The following is a 14,514-nucleotide window of genomic DNA, read 5'->3' as shown; positions in this document are numbered from 1 at the left end:
TACCCCTGGTTTGAGGTGAGCCTTAACCTAGGGCTTAAATGGTGTGAACTGGATCTGGTTGCTTTTTGACTTGGCCTCCTCAGTGTTGACTCCCTACTCAAGCAAGCTCCCCATTATTGTCTGGACAGAACCCAGGATTGTATCCTTCTTCATCCATAGTCAGCAGAAAAGAGAAAGTTGTCTCCTTCAGAAGCTTAAGAAAAGTTGGAGAATTGGGTTTCATTTATCATAATTGGCTTGCCATGGCTGGAAAATTTAGAGTATTTTTTGGAAAGGGAGGGACAAGGAGAAGGGGAGACAAACAATTGATTCTGCACTTCTTTTTCCCCTTAGGATGATAATAGCTATTGAATAATTTGAAGTTAACGTATTAATTTTTTTAAATTATCATCTTAATCTCCTATAAACTATCTTAGAGCACTTTCATTCATTGCAATCTGTGCAATTTTTTTTTGTCTTTTGCTAGGTTTTGCTGATAAGGGCTGTTTGAAAACACAGCCGCATGAACTAATTTAGTTTCAAATTAACATGTTTGGGGTTTGGTTTCAATATTTTCTTAAAGCAAGAAATAGTATGTCCTCATTAGTCTCCTCAAACTTGCATAAGTTTGAATAAGCCTTTGATATTATTCTGTTGTATCATGTGTTTTTAAACTACTACACTGGCTTTAGTTACTACAAACAAATGCACACCAATTTTTTTGGAAAAAGAAAAATGTGCTGTAAATATGTCTCATCTCTGACTGGAAAATGGCAAGTAATATTTCAGGTGTTTCAAATTTCCACTTCCTTTAGTAATTTTCATATTTTGTTAGAGCAAGAAAACAACTCATAGTTATCTACAGTATGCAATTGTAAATATAACTCATGGATATTACCAGATTGATGCTTAAGCTTACCTTTCCATTTATTAATAGAAATCGTCAGAGACATTTTGCCTTCAAGCAAAAGCTTTTGAACCAATTACATTCATATAAGGTGTAGAAAAATACAAATTAATTCTGGTTTATTGACTTGAGGATACTAATAGACTATTTTGATTGAATTTTTCAGTCAAAATTCAATCAATTAGATTAATCTAGTGTTTTGTGCTGTTCTTATATCATTATTAGTTTTGTTGACTGGCAGTGTCTACACTCTAAGGATGATACAGGCAGAGTTTGGGGGAAAATAATTCACATGTCTGAATCTGATTGATAGAGGCTGGTTAAATTTTTGCTTCTCACATATAATTTAGGTTCAATTAAATGTGCTTTCTCTATTTTTTTAACTTGTAATTGTTAAAGTTATAAGAGACAAGAGTTGTGCTAACATACATTTTCTAGAAAAAATGGACATTACAATTCCATTTCTCTTTACTTCTCTAACTTTTCTCTTTAAAATTCTCCATGAGGTCCAACTGTGTTCATTTGTCTACTAGATGTCAATGATTCACATTCAATTCCATCAGAAATCTGAAATTTCCCTTCTTTTTTTTTTTTTTTTTTGCAAGGAAGGATTCACCTTGAGCTAACATCTATTGTCAATCTTCCTCTTTTTCCTTTCTGTTCCTCCCCAAAGCCCCAGTGCATGATTGGATATCCTAGCTGTAAGTCCTTCTAGTTCTTCCATGTGAGCCACTGCCACAGCATGGCAACTGACAGATGGCTTGTGTGGTTTTGTGACTGGGAAATGAATCCAAGCCAGCATAGTGGTGAGAGTGCTGAAATTTAACCACTAGGCCATGAGGTCAGTTCCTGAAATTTCTCTTCTTATTTTTATCATTATTTACTTTTTTGAGATACCTTTCTAACCATGCATCTGAAAATGTGGCCTAAGATTGGCTAGATGACTGTAACTGGTTAAAAAAATAATTAAAAAGCTTTTTTCAGAGCTCATGAAGAAAATGACACAAGGAATAAAGATATTTATTTTATGTATGTTTAAACGTGCTTTACTAGTAGCCTCCTGAATTATGAAATTAAAACTTGCAAGTTACCCAAGTGTAACAAAGTCTCGAATTCAATGTCCTTTTATGAAATTCAGGTACGTCAAAATTCTTATATGCAGATAGTTAGAATCCCCACACTTTTTGTGAAGGACTCTTTGATATCAATAAATATTTTATACTGTTTCAGATTGGTCCTGATAGTCAATTGCTAATCTTCACTTCATGTTTTATAACGTGTGCTTGATAAGGAGTTGAGATTTTCACATACACCTGCTCTCCCCTATCATCACCATAGGAAAGTTAAGAACAAGTGACGTAGGCAGACCTTGGGGTCTTTCGCTAACACTAAGTACCCCCCAAGCAAAATAGTTCGACAGTCATATTGCCAGAGAAGCGAAGATTGATTTTAAGTTTGGTATTGCTGACAATGCCTTACCTTATCCTTTTTTAACATGATTAGCAATCTATTAAGTGTCTTTAATGTGTAATTTTAAGCATAATTAATAGCTAAAATGTGAAACCTTTTGGCAAAGGAATTGTGGAGATATTTTTGCATCAGAGGAATCCCAATAGTTTATCTATATAAGCAAATTTAAATTTATCCCTAGCTGTTCTTATATCAACACAATGAACCCTTAAATATTCTTTTCTCAAAGCCATGTCTCATTTATCTTTTGAGTTTGGTGTTATTTTTAGCATATAAGGGGGCGTGTGGTCTGAAGCTAAGCATCCTAGATATAATTCTGGTTCTGGAGCTTTCTAGCTAGTGACTTTGGGCACATTATTTAACTTTTCTGAGACTCAAACCTTTCATTGTTTTAAAATGAAGATTCTAGTTATACTTTATTACTTTTTTGTAAAGATTAAATTGCATACTGGTAGAACACATTGCCAAAAGAATGGTTAAAATTCAACAAATACTTTTAACAACAGTTAAAAGTTGTTATTACGAGAGTTTTATTTTTCTTTGTAGATTCTCTTTACTTTTCTTTGGAAGTCTAGCCTTAACCTTTAAAATGTTTCAAAGGTGAAATTATTTAGAGTCATTATGAGGTGTTAGGTAGAGAACCAAGACTGCTTACAGTCCCATAACTTAGCTCTCAGATTAAGACGGAAAGCTATGCTTTGCATTGAAAGTTTGCATCCCCTCAAAATTCACATGTTGAAACCCTGATCTTCAATGTGATGATATTTCTACATGGGGCCTTTGGGAGATAATTAGGTCATGTGGGTGGAGCTCATGAATGGGATTAGTGCCATTAGAAGAAGAGATGAGATGATATCTCTCTCCACCATGTGAGGATAAAGCAAGAAGGCTTCTGTCTACAAACCAGGAGTGGGCTCTCAACAGGAACCAAATCTGCCAGCACATTTGTCTTGGACTTCCCAGCCTCTAGAACTGTGAGAAAGAAATTTCTGTTGTTTAAGCCACCCAGTCTATGGTACTTTCGTTACAGCAAGAAGAGTTGACTAAGACAGACCACTTATAGCAACTTAACTTACCAATTGTTCCCAAAACTTTTGCCTAAAAAGATAAGACTGCAAAACATTTCTCAGGACATAGGCCAATCAGTTGTGACGTTGGTGTACATACTGAAGAACTCCTGCTTGTGACCTAGATTCCCATCTCTGAAGTGGCTTTGTCTTTATCTGTTCTTTTTGCACTGTCTTCTAATGGGTGCTATTGTTTTGCATACTGAGTTGATGGATGGAGATAATTTCAGTATTTATAGCCACTAAGTGCTCATAAAATCAGGTGCTTTCTAATGGATCTGAAAGTTTTCACAGAAAGGAATGGAAAAGTTCAAAGCTAAGATGAAAATTGTAAGTGAAAAAGACTAAGACCACTTCTACCATTTCTTGGACATTCTGTTCTATTTAAGGGCATAATGTGAAAACCCGTCACCCCCAGGAAATGTGTGGTTCAGAAACTATTCTTTTGACCCTTTATGCTTCTAAGCAAAGTAATATTGGTTTCATATAAGTGGTTCTTTTGAAGATAACTTTAAAAAAATAAATTCTTTTCCTTGCTAACTTGAAACTTTTTAAGTATTTTTATATAGGGGAGAAGGTAGTTTCCCACTGTCTGTTTCACCATGAATTTGGCAGAAAATAATGAGTAGATTGTAAGCCTTACATATTTGTATCAGATATTCTTAAAATAATTTGAAATATTTTGTTTCCTGGTACTGTCTTATCATATAAAGTGATAATGTTATATTTCTTTTAATACGAAGTACATTCAATGATTCTCTATGGAATTCAGTAAAACATTACCAAGTTAAAGTTCACTTATCATTTTCCTTCAACAGCTATTTTGGCCTTTTAAATGGGTTCAGTGTCAGAGAGGGCAATGTTTTTCAAAATTAGTGTTTTCTTTTCTTTCTTTTATCTTTCCTTTTTTTTTAGGTTGACTTATGTTGAATCCATATGATCTCAGATATTGCAAAGCAAGTACATTTGCAATTCAATTATTGGAAGGGAATATGATGTAATATTTAAAGTCGAAGCTTCTGAAACCAAACAATTTGCATTTCAATTCTAATTCTACTTTTCTCTTGCTGGGAAGCTTTGGGGTAGTTCCCTAAACTCTAAATCTAAGTTTTTTCCCCTAGAAAATGAGAAGGATAACGTCTATTTTATAAGGCTGCTGGATGAATTCAAATGAAAGATAGATTGCTCTAGCACGCTTAATTCAGTAGCTGGCACAACAAGTGATCAACAAATGTCAGCTATTATTATCACGATCTCTTCTTTAAACCTATCAAATCTTCTCTATGTCTATAAGTACCATTTTTTTCAATAAATTTACTAAACCACAGATGAGAATAAACCATAATAGTCCTTTCCACATTTCTCGATGAGACAGATAAGTATAGAGAGCCAGAATTGAGATATATTACCCTGTTGAGGATCTTGACACATATGAGAAAATTTGATCAAGATAACAAAACATTCCTGGGAAGAATATGGCTGGGGTCACACTTTACAGAGAGGGGAGTTGGAAGTCCCAGGGCTTGGAGTGGAGCCTTCAGTCATGAGCAGAGACAGTGTTTATTCACCTAAAGTGAGGAAGCCTGATCTCACTGGAGGAAAGATGCCAAATGTAGAAGTTGGCCTAAATATTTTTCCAAGTGGTTTATAGTTGCAAAGCTCCTAATTAGAAACTGTTCTTTTCTAGAGAAGAAAAATCTGATCTGCGGCTACTTTGTCTTCAATGAGAGATATAAATCTAAAAGTTTTGGAACTTCACCAGGATGGAAGGAAAGAAAGCCAAACCTTAGTGAAGTCTGAGTTTTCAGGAAATCAAGTAAAAAATGTCTGGCTTTGCTGCTTAAAGTATTCTTTTAGGCTCAGACAGTGTCCAGCCCTAGGTGATTTATAAGAGAAATGAGGAAGTCCTGCAGGTTGAAACACCTTTTGTAACAGTTTGGTGAAAGCTGAAATTTTTTAGGATGCTCCCTGAAGGAAAGTTTGTGAGCTTAAATGACTATCCCTGTTTTTGTGTTGTTATCCTGTGAGAACAAAATCCAAGCTATGTTCGTTTATGGGGCTGGCTAAATTTCATTTACTTTCTTCAGACTCTTAATCCTCTTCCAGAAAGACTAGAGGATAAGTTGGTACTTGGAATTACCTTGAGAGGTTTTTAAAGTGAGAGTTAATTTGGAAAAAAGAAATCTCCAACAACAGTTTGGGAGAGATTATATGAGTTTTTGGCTCTTTGAAAAATACTTAATCCCTTTACATATAATACATTCCAATCCCACCCCAGGACATTCCCATCTACTCTATAACAAAAGTGGTATGAAGAATTAGCACTTGAACTAAAAAATCTTAGTAATAATACAAATGGAAATATTTAAAAATTATATAAAATGTATAATATACTTTAATAAAAGATTCAGGAGACTGGGCATCAGTTCATTACTTTAAGCTTGAATCTAATTTAATTTAATTGGAGAATCTTTGTGGTTATGTTGTCTTGATCAAAATGCACACACACACACACTCTTACAAGAAAGAGAAAGGAAGAGACAATGAAAGACAAAGAGAAAAGGATAAAGAGAACTAAAGAAAGAATGAGAGGTAGAAAAAGAAAGAGAGAAAGAAAAAAAGGAATAAGAAAAAAAGGATTTGAACTACAGTTATCAATACCAAATATGTTGATGGAAATGTAAATAGAGTACATAAATATGATCTGTTGACATTTAGAGACAAACCATGATGTAAATATCTATGATCATTACCACTTCTCAACTACACGTCATGGAAAATCCCAATTATCATTTTGTTTCATTGTCTGGAGATAAAAAATGGTCAGCTCATTCCTGGGAAATGGACAATACTGAAGATTTGTAGTTAAGTTTTTTGGGGTGTGGAAGGCTAGTTATAGAGGTAAGGATATGAAGTAGAGGTCAATGACTAGACAAATATAGGAATAGGGAGGGACAAGGATAAAACCTTCCTTTGTGTGTTAGTGTTGCAGTAAAGGTGTTAATGTAACTAAGAAAGCAACTTCATTGGGTTTAACTCTTAGTGTTCTACCAGAAAAAGATGATAATGTCAGGCTATTTTTCTGTGACCATTGCACATGATAATAAACCAGATTATAAGATTGTATTTGAGGGTGTATAATAAGGTACTTATTCCAAGTGAAACAGAAAAATCACAGAATGATGCTGAATTCTGAACTGAAGTTTTTACCAGTAGTAAACCATAGATCAAATTAATTGCCAAGTGATTTGTTACGAAATTAGAACTAAATGGCAAGATAGAATAAAGCCAACCTTTACAGTCACATGAGATAGGCTTAGTGAGATTCTTCAATTTAAGAAGAAAATTTAATTATTGTTCCTATGGAAACAGAATCTTGGAAAGCAATCTTTCTGAATGGTTTGCAGAAGAGAGTAATAACCACCAAGAAATTTGACTAAGGGAGGGTACCATAGAGACACTTAGGTGAGTTTTAATTCATGTGAGTGAATGATCTAGAAAGAGAACCAATATATGTAAAATACTAAGTAGCTAAAAAAAATAGGGAATCTTTACATGTATCAAAGTTAGATAAAAAATAGACAGCCATGGGAAAGTTAGGGAGCAACCATTTAAATGATTCTAGCCATGAGAAGAAGCATTGGAAAGAAATTACCACTCATGGTTACAGAAATACAAAGAAAAAGTCTTTAACTTCTTTACTAATCTTATACTTTAAGAAGTAAGTTTTAAGGGTCAGTGCTAGTTATTTTCAAATTGCCTTGTTTTATTTAATTCCTACACTACAAACAAAAGCCGTTGTTATTCCTGCTTCATTTAGATGGATACAGAAACCAAAATGATCAACTAACCTGTCCATGGTCACACATTCATACAGCACTGTGAATTGAGGGAACATGGCCCCGGAATTGTGGTAATATGTGATGAACATTCCAGAAAACATTTGGATATCTTTTCCCTCCTATTCCTAAACAAGAATCAAATGGGATACTACCAAATGTGAAAGAATCAAATGGGCTGATAATGCTAACACTGAGAATGAAGATGAGGTATATAATAGAATTTCTATTCTACTGACAAGAAAACTAAGGCCTCGAAAATTTATGTGACCCAGCTAAGACCTCACCAGATATTAGCAGCACAGTTACAGATATCATTTTTCCTAAATCTATTCCTTTTTAAACAACAATAAAATTATATAAAATGATCAAAAATACTTATATTGCATAAGTTACATAAATAATATCTACTACATTTATTATTTGCCTACTGCTTGCCCACTGGGGGAGGTGGGATGGAGACGATATGTAAAGGACAATTAGTTAAAGGCCCTAACTTTGAAGACTATCTACTCTTCAAATGAAACAACAAAAGAGCTCCAAAACAGTCTTTGGGACACGATAGATGTCTAGATTGTTTATCACAGGCTACATCAGCTCTTAAAAATCAGAAAATTTAAAGACTGAAGTGATCTGGACTTTGAACTTGAATTAAAATTTAAAGAGGTGAATGGACACAGAGGAACAGAGATAATATATTTATGTTCTAGCTATGTGACTTTGAGAATCCCATTCTTGTGCCAGTAAACACTTCTTCAGTTAATCTTTTCTAAAGCAGAAGGCACTTTGAGTCCTGTGTTTGCCTAATACTCTGGTATCATAAAGCACTACCTGCTGTCTTGGGAAGGGCATAGGCCCCAGGGTCAGATAAGCTGAGTTCAGCCCATTCTCTCCTCATGAGCTTTGGGAGCAGCCAGCTTACTTAGTCTCACTATTTTCCCATTTGTAATACTGTAAAATCACCTTGCTAGTAATATCACAATACACGCCACATAGTAGGTGCTCAAAAATAGTTATTGTTATTCCTACATGAGAAACAGGATTACAATGTGCAACATACTCTGAAATTTAGGAATGACTCAGAGCATCTAATAGACCTTGATTTTGTCATAAACATAAAATTGAATCTTCAGTCTAGGGCTTTTTTCCACTTCCTAATCTTGCTAACTTTGCCACACTTGAAAGCTCATTTTGACAAGTTGAAACACAACATATTGTCTGTTAAGAGAAGGAACTTAGAAACTTGTAATAAAATTAAAGAAATCTTATTACATGAAATTAGACTTTGGATCAACCTCTATGGGTCATTTAACCAACTTGGATACTCTCTGAAACGAATTGTCCAACTGGGGACTCTGCTAGAATTTATCAGACATCATCACACAGTTGAAATACCGATGGAAGACCACGTGGGAGAGTGGTTGGGATGTGAGCACATAAAGAGATGACCTTGAGCCTTCTAATCTCACCCTGCTCTTTTTCTTCTGGGGTATGGCTTGATGATTATTCCTGTGCAAGCCTGTTCTATCCTGAAAGGGCCAAGACCTCAAAGAAACTCAAGTAAACTCATAAGTATAAATGTAAGCTTTTGCAGGAAGCACAACAAAAGGATGTAACTTAAGAAATTTAGAGATGTATGACTCTGGCTCTTTCTAGATATTTTTATTTTGCTGAGGGAAATGATGGTGGGCAAAAATCTCAGTTTATGCGAAATAGGCCTAAGAAGTCAGGAAATAACATTTACAGGTTAAGAAGCTTTCCACACTTAACTATTCATTCAGTCCAGATGTTGATGACATGGACCAAGAGATTATTAAGTAACAAGAAGACCTGTGACTATAACTCTGTGTTTATGATCCTATTTATTTGTATAGAACTATTTAAATAAACCCCAATATGAAAATTCAAACCAGTAAAATAACCTATTTTTTAAATTTTAAACTGCGCCTGATTACTAATTTGTCCAAATTTTTAAAAGGTTGTTGTTTTTTATTCTCTTCCCTGTATAGACATAATCTTGACGCCATGGTATTTTGAAATACATACATATATGTATTCTTGCAATATATACTGATGTGTCACATAGTTATAAATAGCACTTGTCTATAAATGTGTACACCCCCCCCCCACACACACACACATACTCATAGTGTCAGGTAATCATTATCAGTCTATTTAGAACAATATCTAAATGGAAATAGTATCACATCATCTCCTTATTCTGAATTTCTTCAGATGCTACTGTTAGGCCTTCCAGTAAATGTGTATGCCCGACCAAAACAGAGACATGCAAAGCCAATTCGTGTCATATTTCCAGTAAGTGGAAATCTTACCTTTTAATTTCTCCAAATCACTGAGGGCAATGCTCAGGGATACTAGACTAAAGATTTAGAGGAGTTGTCCAACAGGCAGCTATTCACACATGTTTTAAATTTCACAGATAAATAATTCAAAGTTTATCAGCACACTTTCAAAGTTAACTTACAACCTCTGCCGTATGCTTGTTTTCCTAACATAGCGGGAGTTTCCCAAGGAAGGAAATATTTCTCTTCCCATCCTATCATGAGGCTAGTATGAGTAAATGATCAACAAAAATTCAGAACTAAGTTTGAGTAACTTGAATAATTTGTGTTCTTATTTAAGATATGCAGTAGAATTATGCGGATTTAACGTTATACAGAAAAATCATATTTTAAAATAATAGTTAAGATCTTTCTCTACAACTGACTACTCTGTCCCCCTAAAATATTAGAAACACTTGGTTATGCCCTGCAGTGTCACCAAGTAGAGAAAGATACCTTACATGTCACATTGTAGGATGTTAACGATTATTCAAATATTGTTTTTGATGATACCAAAAAAACAAAAAAGTGAAGTTTTCAAACTGATTACTTTGAGCTAAGAATTGTGACTTTTTACCACAGTACTAGTGGCTTGATCATTGATTCTGGTCAAGTTAAACAATGATTTTTTTTCACGTATTCTCTTTCAAGAAATAAAATCGTTCAAGCATGGAAAACTCATCTATTTCTGTCATTAGTGTTTTCTTCCGGCTACGTGTGCATAATTCCCAAATAGTTAAATTTGGTCAACCTAGTCCAAACTAACACAGAGCTTGGCTTCAGAGAGAAAAATCTAGCCAGATTATTAGTATAGGTATTCACTTTTCACTAGCATTTATGCTTCCTGGGAGGCCGTGTAGCATCCAGAAAGAATACTGTTTTAGCACTAGAAAGAGCTAGATTTGAATTCTTACACTATTCGGTAATGACTTAAACAATTACTGACTCAGTTTCCTCATCCATAAGATGGGGACAAAAACATCTCATTTTTACGAATATTAATTCCTTGTTGAGGATATTAAATGTGATAAAGAAAACATATAGAAGACGTGTGGGTAACACCGTGCTCAGAGACGTAATAATTGGTACCTATCGTTTTAATTACAAACTCTCTCTCTCACTACTTAAAAAGTTAAGTGCTAACAAAATGCAATTTAAACATTTTTCTTCAGCATTTCAGACTTTTAATCTGCTGAGTACTAAATTCAAATTCACCCCTTCACTTAGGAAAACTGAGGCTTTCCTGAGCAAATAGAAAAGGCTATTCGATCTCCTTGTGTCTTACTGCTCTATAGTCCTTCATTTTCATTCTTCTGCAAGTGGACAGGGCACAAATTGATGGTCTGTTGACAACATCATAGATGTGTTGTTTCCTCAGCTCTGATAACCTATAACCAGAGAAATTATCACCCTGGAAACCTCATTTTATTTAATTGGCAGGTGGAGCACTTAAGCAATTTGCCACCAACCTTTTTAGAATTTGAGGCATTTGCTGTACTGAGGTTATCTAACAAAGGAAGGAAACATTATTTGACCTTTTAAAAAAATTAATAATAGTCACTGAAAGCCTCGTTTAACAATGTTTCTTTTAATATTGTTGACATATTTTTATTATCAACAGCAAAACGTATTCTGAAATAAAATTGCTTCTCGTGGGCTCTGAGCTCTAATAGATGGTGCCTAATAATTTTAGTAAAGTTTAAGTTTGAATTCTATTCTTTTTCTTTGCTGTACATTTCTGCAAAGAAAAAATAATTTACAAGTTCTACTGTGTAGATATAATTTCTACCATGATACTATAAGCCTACTTGTTTATAACGTTTTCTCTGCAAAAATACCAAAGGGTTTATTTATATTTCTCGACTTCTCCTTTTTTTAATACTCTGAACTTAATTACTGAGTCACTGTGATATGTACCAGCCCGGGGGGCTTGCTGCCCAATAGCGGGCCATGAACACTTTCCGTTTTCCAAAAGGTCAATGCCATTTCACCTCTTCCTCACATGCTAAACAGTGATCTGAAGAATAAATCCACAATATTCAAGCCAGTCTTGAGGATTTAAAATCATGAGTCTTGATGAAGAAAGCAAAAGCTATTCTAAATACCCAGGCATCTGTGCCAGTTCAGCAGCTTATAAAGAAATCCAGAAATATTTGTATAGAGCACTGAGCTGAAAGGACATGCGGATCTCGTTTCGCTATTGCAAACAAGCCAAGCCCACGGAAAAGTGCTAGCATCGTCATATTTCTTGTCCTGGAAGATAAAGTATTATGATAACTTTTCCCCACATGTTTAGATTTATAGGAATTTAACTTCTTTTTTCTTTAATAACTAAACACAAGATCTGGATGGTAAATTTAAAAAGAAAGAAAGAAAAGGAAAAATATTAATTCATATCCAAATAGGTTTAAATTTTATGTAGGTGACCCATTTTGGTAAACCATTAACAGCCTTACTTTTTATTTATCTTTCTGCTTTATACACACACACTCATATAAACATAGCATACAAATATACATGTATAAATATATGTTATATATAATATGTATATATGCACATATATGTATATCTATAACATATTTATATATGCGTACGTGTGTACTATATGTATATGAATGTGTAAAAAGTGAAAGGCAAATAAAAATCAAAGATACATACATATATAGAGGTTGGCCAATGTACCTCCATATAAAATTGGCAGAGACTAAAGTTGAAAATAATTTAGTACTGATTAAGTTGTGCAGCAGGTGAAATTTTCCAGTCTCTATCTGAGATCATGAAGTCACCAATAGTCAGAAGGCCAGCTTTCCGTTCTTTGTCATGGACTTTCAAAAACAATAGTTCTACTGCATGCATTAAAAAGGATTAAACTATTAGAAATCTAACCTTTAAATTATATGGTTTTAGCTACATAACTAACATGTCTTTTCTGCCTCTAAAATTTTATGGTCATTTTTGGAAACGGTGCTTTGGGAAGCAGCAAGATGAGTGTTGTTTTCTGGTTCGATAGGCAGAAATTTTCATACAAAACAATAGAGAAAAGTGGTTTATAAAATTATTCCTGATTCTACCTTTATTCTTTCAAAAATTCTAGCCAGAGTAAAGACAAAAGATTAATCTGTCTCTTTCATTCTTTTTAATATAGTTGGAATAAACTGAATTTTAGACAGACTGGTACAAAGCGACTTCTTTCTGAAAATTGAAGAGACTGAGATTCACGTTGAGAACCTCCTTGAGAACCCAGCCTTTACAGGCTTTTGGGTCCACTCAGCATGATTTTCAACCATATCTCCCACCACGGTGCTACAAAATGCACTCCAGGGCACTTGATGGGACATTGTTGACTTGAGTTAAATTTATGCAAATCTCCACAATTTCATCCCTTACTGTTACAGACTTCTAATCTTTACACCAATTAAAGTCCCATTTCCTTTGGGGAGGAGGGTCTCACTCAATCCTAGGTAAATGTTCCTTAATTATTCTAGCCTGCTGTGATCCTTTCATTTTCTGAATTTCAGTAGTGTTTACCATCCAAGTCATCCATGAAGTTTTTATGATAGTCTCCTCAAATTGTTTGATATGTGAAATATCTCAATCTGTTGAGTAATTCGTTCCTTCTAATGCAGCTCTTGGGACATAGTAGACCTCTAATATGCATTTGTTGAAGGAATGAGCCCTTCATGGTCAGGCTCAAATATCCAGTCTCTCCTGATTCCCCCAGGGAGTCAGTTGCTCACTTCTGTCTTTATATAACACATTGTAAATCAGGCATTCAACAAATTACTTTTGAAGAGTTTCTATGTGCCAGACGTACTTGGAATGTTGGGAATGATGGACCTGCCCTCATAGAACTGAAATTATTTCCAGTAGAGGAACACAGATAATCAAAAGGCCAGCTCAAAAAGTAACCTAATCAATTTTAGGCAGTGAGAATGCTATGAAAACAATGAAATAGATTATGGGATAGAGCTTGACGATAATGGACTACAGATTACTTTAGTTGGGTGTTTATGAAACCCTTTCTGAGAAGTTCACATATGAATGGAATCAGGAATAATAAGCAAGAAACCGCCATGTGTAAACTTAAAAGACAAATGAAGGAAAAGTAAAGAACAAATTTTCCTGAGGCAAGAAAACGTTTGACATGTTTGATGCACAGATAGAGGGCAATTTTGGCTGGGCCACAGATCTTGTATAAGGAAGGAGATGGAGTCAGAGACATAATGATAGACTCTTGTGGAACCTTTGGTCCAAGGTAAGGACCTGGAATTTTATACTGATTATAGTGGAAAGACAATGGAGTATGTTAAGCAAAGGAATTACATTGTATCTTTTTTTTTTGAAATATCATTATATGTTTTTGAAGAATGAATATGTTAGTGAAAACAAGATTAAGCAACAGAGATCAGTTTAGTGGCTGTTGTAGAAATCCTGGCAGAATAATAATGGTGACATGGAATGAAGTGGTCGCAACAGGAAGTTGAGAACTGGTCATATTTATCACATATTTTAGAGGTAAACTCAACAGGTTTTGCCTTGGATTGGAATCAGAGGTTAAGGAAAAAGAAAAGAATCGGTGTGAACTCTTTTCACATCTAGTTTCTAGGGTGAGGGAAAGAAAATAGGGAATAAGCAGGTTTAATAGGGTGAATAGAGGAATTTTTCACATGCCTTTGAAACCACATTACTTTGGAATCATCCCACACAATAAAATGAGCTCCTTAAGTACAAGGACCATGCCTAATTCTTCCTTGATAAAGAAGGTATGCGTTTCAAAATCTAAGCTTTGAATCATCTTTCTGTTCTGCATGCACACCGTGTAGTTTATAAGGAAATATGGATAATGTTAGCTACTGAGAACAATTGGCCTTAGGAATTTAGACAGCAAGCGTTTGGGAAGCACCAAGATC

The sequence above is a fragment of the Equus przewalskii genome, chromosome 25 (genome assembly GCF_037783145.1).
Source record: "Equus przewalskii isolate Varuska chromosome 25, EquPr2, whole genome shotgun sequence".
Classification (NCBI taxonomy): domain Eukaryota; kingdom Metazoa; phylum Chordata; class Mammalia; order Perissodactyla; family Equidae; genus Equus; species Equus przewalskii.
The sequence above is the reverse complement of the archived record's forward strand: the minus strand, read 5'-3'. Positions refer to the sequence as shown.